Source organism: Miscanthus floridulus, chromosome 9, assembly GCF_019320115.1.
Source record: "Miscanthus floridulus cultivar M001 chromosome 9, ASM1932011v1, whole genome shotgun sequence".
Taxonomy (NCBI): domain Eukaryota; kingdom Viridiplantae; phylum Streptophyta; class Magnoliopsida; order Poales; family Poaceae; genus Miscanthus; species Miscanthus floridulus.
Genome location: NC_089588.1, coordinates 34532432 through 34549520, shown reverse-complemented (window position 1 = coordinate 34549520; position 17089 = coordinate 34532432).

Below are 17089 nucleotides of genomic sequence, written 5' to 3'. Positions count from 1 at the left end.
TGCTTCAAAAAGAAATTCAAAATTTATTGAAATGCTTTTGAAATGAGAATTTGAAAAGGGTTTGGAAATGAAAAAAAGGGAAGAACCTTTCCCTCTCTCTATTTTCGGCCTGGTGGCCCAGCCAGCGCAGCCGCGTAGGCCCAGCACCACTCCATCCCTCCCACGGGCTGACTCCCTCCATCACTCGCGTGGCTCAGTTGCCAAGTCGGCCCAAGCGCGGCCCAAGCCCAACCACACGCGCTGGCCCGGATAGCCTTCCGGCCTAGATGCGCCCGCGCTTCCCCTCTCTTCCACCTTGAGTCGCCGACACTCCGCGCTACTCCTGCCTCACCCGTTGTCGTGTCGCCCATGCCTTCCCCATCCTTAAATACCAATTGCCCGCACCGCGCCGCCCTCCCTATCGCGTTCCAGAGTGACCGCCACCTCGTAGCGCCGCCGCGCTAAGCTAAAAACCTAGCACCGTCGTCCGCCGTCGCACTGCCAAGCCGTGCGTCATCTCCGTGCCTCCTCTACCTTTGAGAATACAGTAGGTGAGCTCGCCATCATCCCCTCACTCGCCCGGTACCCTCGTTTCATGCAATCGTGAACCATAGACCGTTTCCAAGAACACCGATGGGCTCGGTCACCGATTTGTTTCCGGCCGTTCGATCTGAGATCAACAGCTTAGATTAGAAGATACCCCTTCGCTGGCCTTTTTGCTAAAGAGACCCTAAGTTTTTATGAAATCAGCCCTCCATCCTGAGTAGTTCAAAAATAATTCAATCAATGCCCCTAGTTTTTATGTTTTGACCCCTGTGTTTTCCCAAAAACGACCCCCGGTCCATAGGACTGTTTTAATTCGGTTTTTTAATTATTTTTAATACGAAATTGAATTCAAAATATTTACAAAATTGCCACTATTTTCATTAGGACATAACTTCTCTGTTTTAACTCCGATTTGACCAGTTCAACTTGCGTTATATTCGTAATTGCATAATCTACATGTTCATACAATTGTTAGATATGTTTTCAACTTTTAAAACTTGAGGTTAGATTTAATCTATTATTTTATTAAAGGAAATCTTGTTTAATTCATATCTTCTATGTTTTAGCTCTGATTTGACCTGTTCAAGTTACGCTAGATTCATTGCAACAAGATCTACGCGTTAGTAACAATGTTTATCAAGTCACTATTTCTAGAATTTCATGGTTTAAACTCTAATTTGAATAATAATTATGCAACTGGATTTTATAAATAAAATATTATTTGTTTTACTTTAGTTTTATAATTCAAATATAAATTTCACTTAATTCAATTTATATCAGCTTTTATATAGTTAAAACACATGAAGCTTATAGTTTTATATTTTCTCTTATAAGTAGATCTTTCGGTAGCCGTTTCTTTCAAACCGTAGCACTGATTAGTGTGCTCTTTGCGCCTATGTGTGTAGAACATCTTTCAAACCTTTTCACTATTTCTAGAAATAGGGGGCTGAAGTATTTAGCTACTTTCTAAATGCTTCAGATTCCTCTCCCTAAGGACTTATCTATAAGTGATCATCCGAGACTTATAGTACAGCTATGAGGGTTACATGGCTCTGGCTTTAGCTCAGAATGAGGACCTTTTCTAGCTTGTTAGAGGTTACCTTTATTGGCGTAAGAATGGCTTGCCGAATCGGGTATAGTGTGCCTCTGTCCCCTTGGGTATAGGCTGCGCGTCATTGTGCCATCGGTAAGGGGGCACTACTACACAAACGAATATGCGCAGCGTTGCACTTTTGCACTCCGTGGCGGGCACCTATTTTTGCCCGCTGCGGTAAATCTCATGATTTACCACGGCGGGCATTTTTTATTTACCGCAGCGGGCACTTTTGCCCACCACGGTAAATCGATTTACCGTGGCAGACATATTAAGATGCCCGCCACGGTAAATACCCTATTTACCGTGGCGGACATCGTAAGGTGTCTGCCACGGTAAATCAATTTACCGTGGCGGACAACGTTAAAAGCCCGCCACGGAAAAGGCCTAGGCCCATCAGGCCTAAGCTGGCCCGATATTCGTCTACACGTATATATAGGTATACTTAGGGTTTCGGGGGGCACAGTCAGCCTCCCCACTCTGTTCCTGTCGCACAGTCGGCCTCCCTTCCTCCCCACTCCCTTCCTCCTCCCTCTCTTCCTCCCCACTCTCTTCCTCCCCACACGCTCCAGGTCAGGCCACCCCGGCGGCGGCGGTGGAGGCCCCGACGGCGCCCCTACCTTTCCCTCCTTCGGCCGGCGGTGGAGGCCCCGATGCCGGCATGGAGGCCCCGGTGGCGGCGGCGGATCCGGTGCAAGGTGTGGAGCCCTCTTTCTTCTCTCTCAGATCAATGGTGGATCTTGTCCCTCTCACACTCGCACCCTTGCAGATCCCCAACGACGGTGGCGAGCAGCAGCGACGGGTGCTCCTCCACGCACGGTGGCGAGCAGCGGCGTGGCCCGACCGGCGCGGATCCACGGCGGGGCGGCGCCAACCCGCCGCGACAGCACGGATCCACGGAGGGGTGGCCCCAACCCACCGCGACGGCACGGATCCATGGAGGGGCGGCCCCAACCTGCCGCGACGTCGTGGATCCACGACGGGGCATCGTCTCCCTCCCACCCAATCGACGGTGGCGCAGATCCGGTGGGCATGGCGCCCACCCTGGCCCTTCCTCTCCCTCCGGCGGTGCGGCGGGTTGGAGCTGTGGCGGATCCAATCGACGGCGGTGGATCGATGGCGGCGACGGGATCTAGGTTCAGTGCAGCCTGGATCCAAGCCCATGTGGGCTTTTTTTCTTTTTTTTTTGTTTTTCCTGAATGATTTGCCACGGCGGGCGTTCTTACGTGGCCGTCGCGGTAAATCGATTAACCGCGGCGGGCAAAGCTGTCCGCCACGGGAAGCCACGATTTACCGTGGCCTTTCGGTGGCGGCGGACCAGTTTGCCCGCTGCGGGAAACCCAAAACGCCCGACACGGATAAATATTCTATAGTAGTGGGGGCTCTACATTTGTTTACCGAGTGAATCTAATAGCCCTAACTTGTTAGATGATCTTTTGAAAGGTTTCATAGTGAACCCTGCCGACCTTCCTTGGTAGTGGGTTAAGAGGCTCGTGACCTCGGGCAAAAGGGTAAATCATGACTCACAGTGAAAATGTACAACCTCTGTAGAGTGTAAAACTGGTATATCAGCCATGCTCACGGTCACGAGCGGCCTTGGAACATTTACGGAATAGATGATGAACACTGATGATACGGATGATAAAGATGCTCAATAATGGTTAATTGTTTATGCTATTCATTATTCATGTTTATCTGATCATGTGTTTATGGGCTGTGAATAAAATAGTTGGTACTCCTATGCTAAAATTGTGACAATTAAAAGCTAATCGCAGTTAAACCAGTGTCAGCCTTTTGAGCCTCATGAACCCCATGTTATATTTGTTGAGTATGACATGTACTTACGCTTGCTTTATTTTTTAAATCTTTGGAAAAATCCCGAATGGATACCAGATTGCTAGAGATTGGAGGAATTAGGCTTGTGATCAACCAGTCAGTTGTCCCTATGGAATTGGAGTCTTCACCCGAAGATCAGAGTTGTCTTTCCGCTATTTGCTATCTAAGGTTATATTCTTTATACTAAGTACGTTATATATTGAACATTGTCTATTGATATTACCCTTATTTGTAGCTATATGTGAGATTTGACTTCCTAGGCTCACATATGGTGTGTATCTGGTTTTGTTCTTAAAACCGGATGCTACAAGGACGTGGCTCAACGTATAGTTTGATCAACTCTATAGAGCATGTACACCTAGAACCATAAGATCACCATCATCGGCGGTGCGCCCCGCCTAGGCCGATACTGGGCTACCTTCCAACCGGTGTGATGCCACCCTACCACTTAGCCCTAGGCCACCCCGGAGTCCACCAAAATGCTAAGACAGTGAGACATAGTACTAGGCCCTAGAGGTCACTATGCTGTGTTAGGAGGGTGTGGGCCATACGCTCGTACCTCCCTACACTATCCACTTCCAACCTAGTAGTAGCGGCACTGTCCAAGCTGGTCTGCATCCGTCCCCCGCCCATTCAGGAATGAGTGGCGTGCACGTAGGGTCCTATGATCTGGTTCTCTCGACATACCAGTCCTTAGGGGGATCAGACATGATATCTTCTCAAAGGGGATAACCAACACCCCATGCCTCGGCGATACCTCCATCCTGGTGCTTCATCCCATAAAGACACTCCACACACCCAAGACACACGCCAAGATCTCCCCAAGTTGTTACCAGTTTTAGCGGCATCATGTGCCTTAGCCACTCACAAACAATCCTCCACCAAGCATCACATCATAGATATAATACGTAGTAGAAGCAAGTAGTAAGTAGTATGCGAGCGTCTATCCTAACAACGGGTGTGTAGGGGTAAAGGTTGCATCAAGGTAATGGCTTTCAAGCAATTCTACCGTGCAACCTATCACAGATCATTTGCATGAAAGTAAAGCACTAGCAACTACATTATTGCATGTCTAATAGGATTCTACCAGGTTGGGTGGGACGCAGCACATGTGGACTGGTCATCTCTCAGATCCTCAGTGTACTCATAGTCGTTCTCCTCAAAGTCCAGCTGTCATCCATGCTTTCCTTCTTCCAACATGTCCCAGTCCAATCACGTTATCCTTGATGCAACTACCTCGATATAGTGACAAACATGGCAATAAGCAAACAATACTCTAAAAAGGCTACAAGACTAAGAAAGATCGAACAACACCAAAAGAACACCAAGGGAAAAGGACTTAGCCCTAGCGGAGGATTTCCGACCCTTGGGCCAAAAAGAGGCAGAAGTGGTTATTTCCTAAGCACAAGCTTAAGTCACAGCCTAACCAATACTTTCCGGGTCAATTGTGTCGACCTGTACAGCTTCAAGGGTAATGGCCTAGACCCTTGCTCATCATAAGCAAATACCACGGAAAACAAGACTAGCCCTCATGAAGTGAGTCCGTATCCTCGGGCTTGAAAAGGAGAAAGTTGGCTAGGCTTGTCCATGTTACATCCTCGGTAGAGATGGCACTCTAAAGGTCGATCAAGTCGACTCGCATGGTTCCGAGAACACGACATAGACCATAGCCTTGCTAACTAGAAGTGATAGTCCGGTCTTTGATCCAATCGTCATGGCTTGGATGGGATCGAATAGAGCGGGCTAAGGGGGAAAAGGAATTTTGGAGAGAATTCAAAGGGAATTTGAGAAGGGATTCCTGCTACGGATTTGTGCACTCCAAACGTGTAACACCCGGTTTTAAGGACAAAGCCGAATGCACACCATATGTGAGCCCTGGTAATCAAACCTCACATATAGCTACAAATGAAGGGGCAGTATCAATTCACAATGCTTAATATATAGCGAACTTAGCAAAAGAGATAACCTTAGAAAGCAATCAACAGATAGATAACTCTGATCTCCGGGTGCAGACTTCACTCCACTGGATCCAACTGACTGGTTGATCACAAGCCTAACTCCTTCAGACTCCAGCAGCCTGAGGTGTGGGGGAAATTGCAAGGGTGAGTCCATGTCGAACTCAGCAAATATAGCAACAAGGTAGTGCATTCCATAGCCACATGATCAAGTATAATTGAATAATAAATAGCTCAAAACAACTCAGTTAAGCATAATTAAACAAGTGCTCATCTTTGGCGTAAGAATCCCTTGGCCGCTCGTGACCGTGAGCACGGCTGATATATCAGTTTATTAAACTCTGCGCAGAGGTGTACACTTTCACTGTGAGTCATGATTTCCAAATGTACGGGTTTGCAAGGTCCAAACACCAAAAATCATATAAAGCTGCTCAGAAGTTCGTCTAACCGGGAAGGGCCGCAGGGTCATCGGATATAGGAACCCCCCTTCCATTAAAAGGCCGCTTCCATAGCAAGGCACAACAGGATAGAGGCTGTCCTATACCCAACTCGCAGTATCCTCTAAGCCTGCTAGAAAAGGTCTCCCAAGCAACTAGAGCCAGAGCCATATAGCCCTCACAGCTGTACTGTAAGTCCCGGATGATCACTTACAAATGAGACCTTGTGGAGAGGGAATTTAACCCTCCTGTTGTTGCTAACAAGTCATCTTTTATGTTTATAGCATATTCATTAATCAAGTTTCAAGATCATGGTCACAGAAAGAAAACCCAAACTATACTTGCCTTAAACACCGATCCTTCGGTAAGCTTTAATCTTCAACGTTTTCTTCTTCTTCTTCTCCAACTTCTTATAGATCACCAACGCAAAACTCACCGACTGGACAAGACCGAAAAGCACCACACAAGCATCCGAACAAGCATGCATAGCAAACATACTAGATTAGAACAATACACCAATCAATGAAAAGATTCGAAATCTAATCTACGCATTGCTACGATCACGCACACGCGAAAGGTACACTAATCAGAGCTACGGTAAAACAGAAACATCTATCGAAGGATTTACGTTGGAAAGAAAACTATATGCTTTATCTATTTTAATGATCATAAAACATGTATAAGATATCTCAGGGGAATATCTAAAATTGAGTTAAGTCATTTTATACTTGAGTTATTAGATTTAGAAAACTAAGATAAATTAATCATATCTTAATTATAAATATCTTGATATCATTTATGCAAATTAAATTGAAATATAATAACAAATGAGAGTATATATATTCAAAGTATATATGTCACATTTAAACTTGGCAAATTACAATTTAAAGACATACATGTTTATGTCACTAATTAATCATATTTTATTAATCAACATATCTCATATTATATAAAGTATTTAAACTTTACTTTAGAAATATAGAACATGTGAGAGCAACTAATAGAACAATTATATTATGTCTCATAATTGATCTAAGCAAGTCATAATTAAAAAGGCATTAATGTTGGTATACGTCATATTTTATAATTATAAAAGATTATATATATACTTTTAGTCATTTAAACATCTATAAATTAAAAACATAAATCATGTGACATGAAAAACATTGCCCCTAACATATCATTCACGTCAGCATGTACCAAACGCAACTTAAACGGTGCAAAACGAAATTAGAATTTAAATTGCTCTTAATTAACAAATTATTGAATAATCCTTAATCAAATTAATATTCAACTTATAAATTTCCAAGATGTGAGATATGTTAATCATCGCTGCAAACATGTATCACACACTGCGATGAAACTCGTGCAATCGAATCGACATCAAAAACCTAAATCGACTTTAATTAATCAGCGATTAATTAATTATAGACACAATTAATATTTTAATAAAATAAATTCATAAACATGTGATATAAAAACTAATAACTCTACTGCGTAGATCTCGACGACACGAAACTAACGCAACTGGAACGAACTGAAACGGATTTAAAACGAAGAAACGACGGAGATTAAACGAACCAGTGGCAATTCTGTAATTTGCATCATCTTCTTCCTTGCCTTCTTCTTGCTCACGGACGTGGCATGGCAGCCATGGAAATTTGATGCTGCTGCTCACGGAGGGGAGAGAGGGGCCTCGGCCTCGGCCTGCCGGCCAGCCGACGGCGCAGCAGCGGCGCAGGGCGCACACGGCGGTGGCGCGTCAGCCATGCCCTCACGGCGGTCAGCACAGGGCCCGAAGGCCGGCGGCGGAGCAGCTGTACAAGCAGCGGCGGCGCTGCTCCACCCGCGTGGGACGCGCGAAGGGCAGGGCACGGCTCCAAGGCGGCAGCGGGGTCGGCGCTGGGTTCCAGACTGCGGTGGTGGATGGCCAACCGCAGGGGAAGCTTCCTCGGCCGGAGAGAGAGGAAGAAGGTGCCAGCCATGGATGAACTCGCCGGAAAAGAGGAAGATGGGTTAGGGAAACGATCAAATGATGGTGTATTCGGCAAACGAAGGACGTGCCGGTGTAGAGGACGACAAGATCTACCTCGTGGTGGTGACGGTTTTCACTGGAGGCGTCCGAGGTGGCCGGAAAAGCTCGCCGAAGGTTCGCCGGAAACCTAGCTATGGAGAACTTCGGCGTCCGATCTGCGGGGCTACGAGTGGCGGCTCGAAAAACGGGCTGTACTTCTGGAATCCTCGTATTGAGGGCTACGCCGGCATATATATAGTGTATGGTTTTGAGGTCGGTGGAAAAACGAGATATTTTATTATTTTCGGATTTAATTAATTCCGGGATTAAATAATTCCAGAAAAGTCCAGAATTGATTTTTAGCCCATGAAAAATACTCCGATGGCTCCAAAAATTCTAGGAAAATTCTCGAAGACACTTTTGAACATAATGAACCCAAATAAAGTTTTTAGAGCTCACGAAATTATTGTTGCAAAGATCAAGGAAAAATATTAAGCCCAAGGAAAAAGGAATTTAATTCGAAAAAGGTCGGAAAATTTTCCGAAGAGAAAGAAACATCGCTCTATCATATTTCAAAACCATTTGCACTCATAAGCACCAAATGCAACCAGCATGAATGCACAATCCCGCATGTTGCTACTCCTATGATGAATTTTAATTTTTAAAAAAATATTACTTTTCCTATATTTCATGAGCACAAAAATCGATAACCATTATTTTAACTCTATTTTCAAAAGTGCAAAATTTTAGGGTGTTACAATTCTACCCCCCTAAGATGAATCTCGTCCTCGAGATTCGGAAGATGATGATCAAGACACTGGAATGCACACTGCCATTGGATCTTCTCCACTTTCTCGAGTAGTTCCACCATCTTGACAAAGATTCCTCTTGACTTTGCACACCTGTTAACTTTTACTCCAAATAGCATACTCGCTGATCCCAAAATGTTGATAGGCCCTCTAATTAACTCTCAAGTATCCACAAACCAACTCTCTGGTACTCTTCCAATTGTTAGGTCTCTTCTCTTTTCCTTTTTAACAACCTCAATGAACTGTTGCAGCTGGGTGCTAGCTTATTCTTCACTCTGACACTCCATATGCTTCTCACAAAGACCACTTTGGAATCCATTGAGTGACAAACTCTTGTCCTCACTAATTCCAAAATGTAACACAATACTTCTCAACATGTCTTGCTAGATTTTTTTTAGTCCAAGATATCAAATCGACCACTTCATACATCCATATTCCAATTGATCCTCATGTATTACTCTCTTGGTCCAAAATAGATTCCAACTTCAAAACACTATTAACTATATATATGCTCAGGTTGAGTTGTGACTCTTAAACATAAAACTTAATCCATGGTGTCGTCCAATCTTCTTAGCATAGCTCTTCCAATTTGCTAACGACATTGGCAACAACTTTTATTTCTTCTAAAGATAACACATACTTCTAAACCAAAAACATTTAGTTAATTGAACCCAACACTGATGTCACAATCTCAAACCAACTTACTGAAAGTGTCCCTTAGATTCTTATGATTCACGTAGATATCACTCTTCATGTCCAAGTAGATAATACCACTATGCTCCACAATGGATATCTCCAGATCTCATATGTCAAATAGCCCATCTCAAGCCTCCATAGTTGACTTGATGCATAATTCACTGCTTTTCTTACATAGAGCACATCCATATCCTTGCCAACCGCTTTATAAAAGAAACTCTTGTGTTCAACACTATAATACCTCTAATGAACGTGTGATAGAATCTTACCATTCCGAGGGAACTCTGAATCCCTCTTGCATACTTAAGCGGGTTCTAGCTCAACACATCTCTCTTGAGCGATTGTCCGTATAATTCTATCATTAGAGACTATCCCACAACCAAAAAGAGAACTCCATCCACACTAACTCACTTAAGTTGCCAAAGAACCAACTGTAGAGGAGTCCAATCATCATATTTTCGTATGCCATCAGTACCAACTTGTCTTGAGTTGAAGATTGAACTCCCAAGTGATGATAGCTTGAAGCGAAGACCAATCCTGACAAAATATTTGAGCTCCTTGTAGATGATCCAACCTGTTAACAATCTTGAACAAAGATCCTTGTGTCTGATAGTGATCCCTCAACCGTAGGAATAACCGATACTTCCAAGTGAAGCTCTAGATTGTATGAGACCTCCATCTTGCGATTCCTTTATGCCTTGGCTACCCCCCTTAAGAAAAGATCAAGTAGGGCACCAAAGGATAGCTTGAATCTTCTTCTAAGTGAGTTAACTTATCAGGATGACCTTTGATAACCAAGAGGAACTCATGTGTATAAGTAGGAACAAGTAACCTCAGTTTATCCGCGAGTAGAAAAACAGCAGTGCAGTAAAACTACTATAATTCCTGTTCTGTAAATCCAATAATGTCGTACTTTACACCGTTGGAAAGCTCATTAAATCCTTTATAACTTTCATGTAGAAGACTTCTCCAGATTCTACAGCTAAGTTGGTCGAAAATAGTGCACAACAGAAACTGTTCCAGGTTTCAGACTGCACAGAAACTTCAACTTGTGATGACTATATTTCCCAAATTAAAATAGCTATGAGGGTGAATCCGGAGGCATATGATAGGTACAGAAGTCCAGTTGATCCCATAGAAATTTTGTAACATTTTCTCGAACAGGTATTGTGATATAACCAGAAAACCACATACTGCTCCAGATCTCAGTCAGCACAGCTATATCCTCTTGAGATTTTGATAACTCCATAACCAAATTAGATATCAGGGTGATTCTTGCGGTCAAAGAAACATGTTGAAGTCTACTGTTCTCCAGAATTTTGTCATGATTTTTAATTACCCAAGAATAGAGATATAAACCAAAGATGATAGGTTGCTCCAGAAAGATAGGATAGGAAAACAGGAGAAAACCAAAACCCAACTATCTATTCATTAATCCTTATGTCTTATGCTTATAAACTAAATGAATTTGTGGAAAATCCCACAAAATCATTGCACTCATTACAAAGATTCAAAACAAAACATAATCATAATGACAAGCCAACAAGCACTTATGGTGCACAATTCAATCATTGACTTAAACTTGCGATACTATCGTCTTCTGCAGATTATGGGTAAAGATCCTATAGCTTAACTTCAAATTGCGCGAGAAGGTGGTAAGACAAGATTCTAAAAGCATATCAAAGCAAGAAGTAGATGGGAACAAAAAGCTTTTAAAGAAGCATCAAGGAGGGGACGAATATCAAAGGTAAGAATGTAGTAGAGAAGAAAATATCAAGGTTTATAGAACAAGGATTTTTGCTGTAACTTGTAAACCTTAGAACAACCAGTTTCTACTAGGCTTGCGTCCTACAGTCAGCATTGCTCTGATACCACTTGTAACACCCGGTTTTAAGGACAAAGCCGAATGCACACCATATGTGAGCCCTGGTAATCAAACCTCACATATAGCTACAAATGAAGGGGTAGTATCAATTCACAATGCTTAATATATAGCGAACTTAGCAAAAGAGATAACCTTAGAAAGCAATCAACAGATAGATAACTCTGATCTCCGGGTGCAGACTTCACTCCACTGGATCCAACTGACTGGTTGATCACAAGCCTAACTCCTTCAGACTCCAGCAGCCTGAGGTGTGGGGGAAATTGCAAGGGTGAGTCCATGTCGAACTCAGCAAATATAGCAACAAGGTAGTGCATTCCATAGCCACATGATCAAGTATAATTGAATAATAAATAGCTCAAAACAACTCAGTTAAGCATAATTAAACAAGTGCTCATCTTTGGCGTAAGAATCCCTTGGCCGCTCGTGACCGTGAGCACGGCTGATATATCAGTTTATTAAACTCTGCATAGAGGTGTACACTTTCACTGTGAGTCATGATTTCCAAATGTACGGGTTTGCAAGGTCCAAACACCAAAAATCATATAAAGCTACTCAGAAGTTCGTCTAACCGGGAAGGGCCGCAGGGTCATCGGATATAGGAACCCCCCTTCCATTAAAAGGCCGCTTCCATAGCAAGGCACAACAGGACAGAGGCTGTCCTATACCCAACTCGCAGTATCCTCTAAGCCTGCTAGAAAAGGTCTCCCAAGCAACTAGAGCCAGAGCCATATAGCCCTCACAGCTGTACTGTAAGTCCCGGATGATCACTTACAAATAAGACCTTGTGGACAGGGAATTTAACCCTCCTGTTGTTGCTAACAAGTCATCTTTTATGCTTATAGCATATTCATTAATCAAGTTTCAAGATCATGGTCACAGAAAGAAAACCCAAACTATACTTGCCTTAAACACCGATCCTTCGGTAAGCTTTAATCTTCAACGTTTTCTTCTTCTTCTTCTTCTCCAACTTCTTATAGATCACCAACGCAAAACTCACCGACTGGACAAGACCGAAAAGCACCACACAAGCATCCGAACAAGCATGCATAGCAAACATACTAGATTAGAACAATACACCAATCAATGAAAAGATTCGAAATCTAATCTACGCATTGCTACGATCACGCACACGCGAAAGGTACACTAATCAGAGCTACGGTAAAACAGAAACATCTATCGAAGGATTTACGTTGGAAAGAAAACTATATGCTTTATCTATTTTAATGATCATAAAACATGTATAAGATATCTCAGGGGAATATCTAAAATTGAGTTAAGTCATTTTATACTTGAGTTATTAGATTTAGAAAACTAAGATAAATTAATCATATCTTAATTATAAATATCTTGATATCATTTATGCAAATTAAATTGAAATATAATAACAAATGAGAGTATATATATTCAAAGTATATATGTCACATTTAAACTTGGCAAATTACAATTTAAAGACATACATGTTTATGTCACTAATTAATCATATTTTATTAATCAACATATCTCATATTATATAAAGTATTTAAACTTTACTTTAGAAATATAGAACATGTGAGAGCAACTAATAGAACAATTATATTATGTCTCATAATTGATCTAAGCAAGTCATAATTAAAAAGGCATTAATGTTGGTATACGTCATATTTTATAATTATAAAAGATTATATATATACTTTTAGTCATTTAAACATCTATAAATTAAAAACATAAATCATGTGACATGAAAAACATTGCCCCTAACATATCATTCACGTCAGCATGTACCAAACGCAACTTAAACGGTGCAAAACGAAATTAGAATTTAAATTGCTCTTAATTAACAAATTATTGAATAATCCTTAATCAAATTAATATTCAACTTATAAATTTCCAAGATGTGAGATATGTTAATCATCGCTGCAAACATGTATCACACACTGCGATGAAACTCGTGCAATCGAATCGACATCAAAAACCTAAATCGACTTTAATTAATCAGCGATTAATTAATTATAGACACAATTAATATTTTAATAAAATAAATTCATAAACATGTGATATAAAAACTAATAACTCTACTGCGTAGATCTCGACGACACGAAACTAACGCAACTGGAACGAACTGAAACGGATTTAAAACGAAGAAACGACGGAGATTAAACGAACCAGTGGCAATTCTGTAATTTGCATCATCTTCTTCCTTGCCTTCTTCTTGCTCACGGACGTGGCATGGCAGCCATGGAAATTTGATGCTGCTGCTCACGGAGGGGAGAGAGGGGCCTCGGCCTCGGCCTGCCGGCCAGCCGACGGCGCAGCAGCGGCGCAGGGCGCACACGGCGGTGGCGCGTCAGCCATGCCCTCACGGCGGTCAGCACAGGGCCCGAAGGCCGGCGGCGGAGCAGCTGTACAAGCAGCGGCGGCGCTGCTCCACCCGCGTGGGACGCGCGAAGGGCAGGGCACGGCTCCAAGGCGGCAGCGGGGTCGGCGCTGGGTTCCAGACTGCGGTGGTGGACGGCCAACCGCAGGGGAAGCTTCCTCGGCCGGAGAGAGAGGAAGAAGGTGCCAGCCATGAATGAACTCGCCGGAAAAGAGGAAGATGGGTTAGGGAAACGATCAAATGATGGTGTATTCGGCAAACGAAGGACGTGCCGGTGTAGAGGACGACAAGATCTACCTCGTGGTGGTGACGGTTTTCGCTGGAGGCGTCCGAGGTGGCCGGAAAAGCTCGCCGAAGGTTCGCCGGAAACCTAGCTATGGAGAACTTCGGCGTCCGATCTGCGGGGCTACGAGTGGCGGCTCGAAAAACGGGCTGTACTTCTGGAATCCTCGTATTGAGGGCTACGCCGGCATATATATAGTGTATGGTTTTGAGGTCGGTGGAAAAACGAGATATTTTATTATTTTCGGATTTAATTAATTCCGGGATTAAAATAATTCCAGAAAAGTCCAGAATTGATTTTTAGCCCATGAAAAATACTCCGATGGCTCCAAAAATTCTAGGAAAATTCTCGAAGACACTTTTGAACATAATGAACCCAAATAAAGTTTTTAGAGCTCACGAAATTATTGTTGCAAAGATCAAGGAAAAATATTAAGCCCAAGGAAAAAGGAATTTAATTCGAAAAAGGTCGGAAAATTTTCCGAAGAGAAAGAAACATCGCTCTATCATATTTCAAAACCATTTGCACTCATAAGCACCAAATGCAACCAGCATGAATGCACAATCCCGCATGTTGCTCTCCTATGATGAATTTTAATTTTTTAAAAAAATATTACTTTTCCTATATTTCATGAGCACAAAAATCGATAACCATTATTTTAACTCTATTTTCAAAAGTGCAAAATTTTAGGGTGTTACAAAACGCTAACAAGACTCAAACACCAAATAAACTCGAGAGCACCGGCACACTTCTACAAACAATCTAAATGGATGCAACGATTTGTTCGTGGGTTAGACTCGGGTTTGACCTAGAAGCTACATGCTTCACACATTTGCAGGAAAAAATATAAAAAGCTCACATTTTGGATGCTCGAAAACCCGGGATTTTACACCTAGGCAATTGCATTTGCCTATCTTTCTTGTTTTGAAATGTATTCTTGATCTTCTCAAGATCAATTCCTTTGAATATTTCTCGCTCAATGTAGCACACCATTAAGTAATTAAGCCAAGCATCGGACATCTTGTTGCGCAACTCTGTTGTGATAATCTTCATAGCTGAAAAGACCCTTTCAACTGATGCCGTCGCTACCGGTAGTATCAATGCCAACTCAATTAGACGATAACCCGATGGGAAAACAGTATGTCTATCAAGTTCAACCATTTTTGCAGCTAGACTTGCCAGATCATGACAATCTCTAAACTCCTCAATTCTTCTATGAATAATAAATAACTCAAGATGATCTTTTATACCCTTCTTTTCTGAATAGGAGAAATCATCAGAATATATCTCAGTAAGCCATGCAAGCTTGTGCACATCAAATTTAGAGAATGCATCTCTCGGGTCAAGACAAGAAAAGCAAACAAGCAACTCTGAAGATACCTCATTAAACCGATGATCAAACTCTGTGGTAATGGCATCTATAGCAGCACAGAAGATATCAACACGAAAATAATGGTCTTGAGTGATGTTGTTCTTGCCCCCTTTTCTTGATCTTCCAAATCTTGGCACTGCTTCATTCATATTTGGTATTGGGATATCATGTTCATTCCTTTCTTTATACCAATCAAGAAACTCTAGAAAATTCCCCTTATTCAAAGAAGCAAGGGACTCATCGTGTCCACGGAATGGTTCACCTTGCAATGTGAGCAAACTCACAATACCCAATGATGTATCCAATTGAGTTTCATATTTGATTAGTGCATCTTTTGTATCTTTGTCAACCTTATGTTTCACACTTGTTCTTTGATTATTTAAATCTTCATATGCTGTCCTACACTGATTGTGGATTTTTCCATCATGTTTTGGAAGCACCAAATATGCATTCTTCCAATTGTTAAACCCCAATGTTGTAAAGACATCATATCCAAATTTGTCATCCATTTGATCATGCTTGAAAAGATAACAATAAAAACATTAAGCCCTATCCTTCTCGACACTGTATTCAAGCCAAGGATGTTGCTTGAACCAACTTTTCTGAAAGCATCTTTTCTTATTTGTTTTAGGGAATTGATAACCAATTGGTTGAGTTGGACCCTTATCTATGAAAGCCCTTCTAACTTCGGATCTAATGTTGATAGAAAATTGATCAATCGGTATACGAAGCCTGGGATCAGTGATAACGTGATCCGGATTGAACTGAGGTATAATACCTTCCCCATCAGTTTCAATCTCCTCCTCAACATGTAATCCTGCCATTTCATTTTCCATCTCCTCTTCAACTGCAGCGACAGCTTGTTCAAACTCATATGAGTCAAAGTCATCTTCTTTCATAATAAAATTTTTATAATTCCCTGTGTTTCAAAATCAACCAAAACAAATTAATTTGAAAACCAAATGATTGAATAATAACAATGGGAAAACAAAAAAAATATCAGAGAGTTGGACGACTTACTGCGTCCTGTGATTGCGAACTGTCCGTGCGACAGTGCCGAAGGCTTCGTCTCAATGTCAGTGATCGCCGGCTTGCTGTTGCTGCCTGCACCGCATCCGAGACCGAGAAGCGAAGTCACGAACTGCCGTCTGTCGAACTGGCGAGCCGCGATAGGAATTTGGAGCGGCCGGCGGCGGAAGGCAAAGGGTCGTTCTTGCGCTAGAAAATGAAAGGGCTAGCTAATGTGCTTGCGCGGCCCACAAGGCAAGCGTCAAGGCCCAAGGGCAAAGGCCAACTAATGAAGTGAACGGTTCAATCATCCTCCTCGTGCGGACGTTCAGAGTTTTCGATAGCAGCAGCCAGCAGCCGGCGGAACCTTCAACCTGGAATCCATGATGGCCGGATCAACTTGGGGTGGGTATCCGCGCCCTACCTTGCCCTACCGAGCCCTCCACCCTTATTGTCAACCTTGGCCAGCATCTTCATCTGATCATCTGATGCGCAAGGCTATGGCAAATTTCAGGCAGAAAGCCGTCCATCTGGGTTTGGTGTGGATCTTGCAGACAAATGGCCTAGCTATGAGTCCAGATCATCTGACGCACAAGGCCATGCTATCACAGGGATACCGAATCTCCGAAACACATGCTACATGAGTGCAGTATTGCAGTGCCTATTTGTGCTTGGTAAGCTGCAAGAAAGGATGTTAGCAATGGATCGTCCAAAAAGTCCCCATGCCGAGGTACTGAAGGAGCTTTTTGTGGAGACAAGTGCTGCAGACGTGCCGAACCCAATTGAAGTTTTGAAATATGTACACAAGCACAGAGCGCCGGAT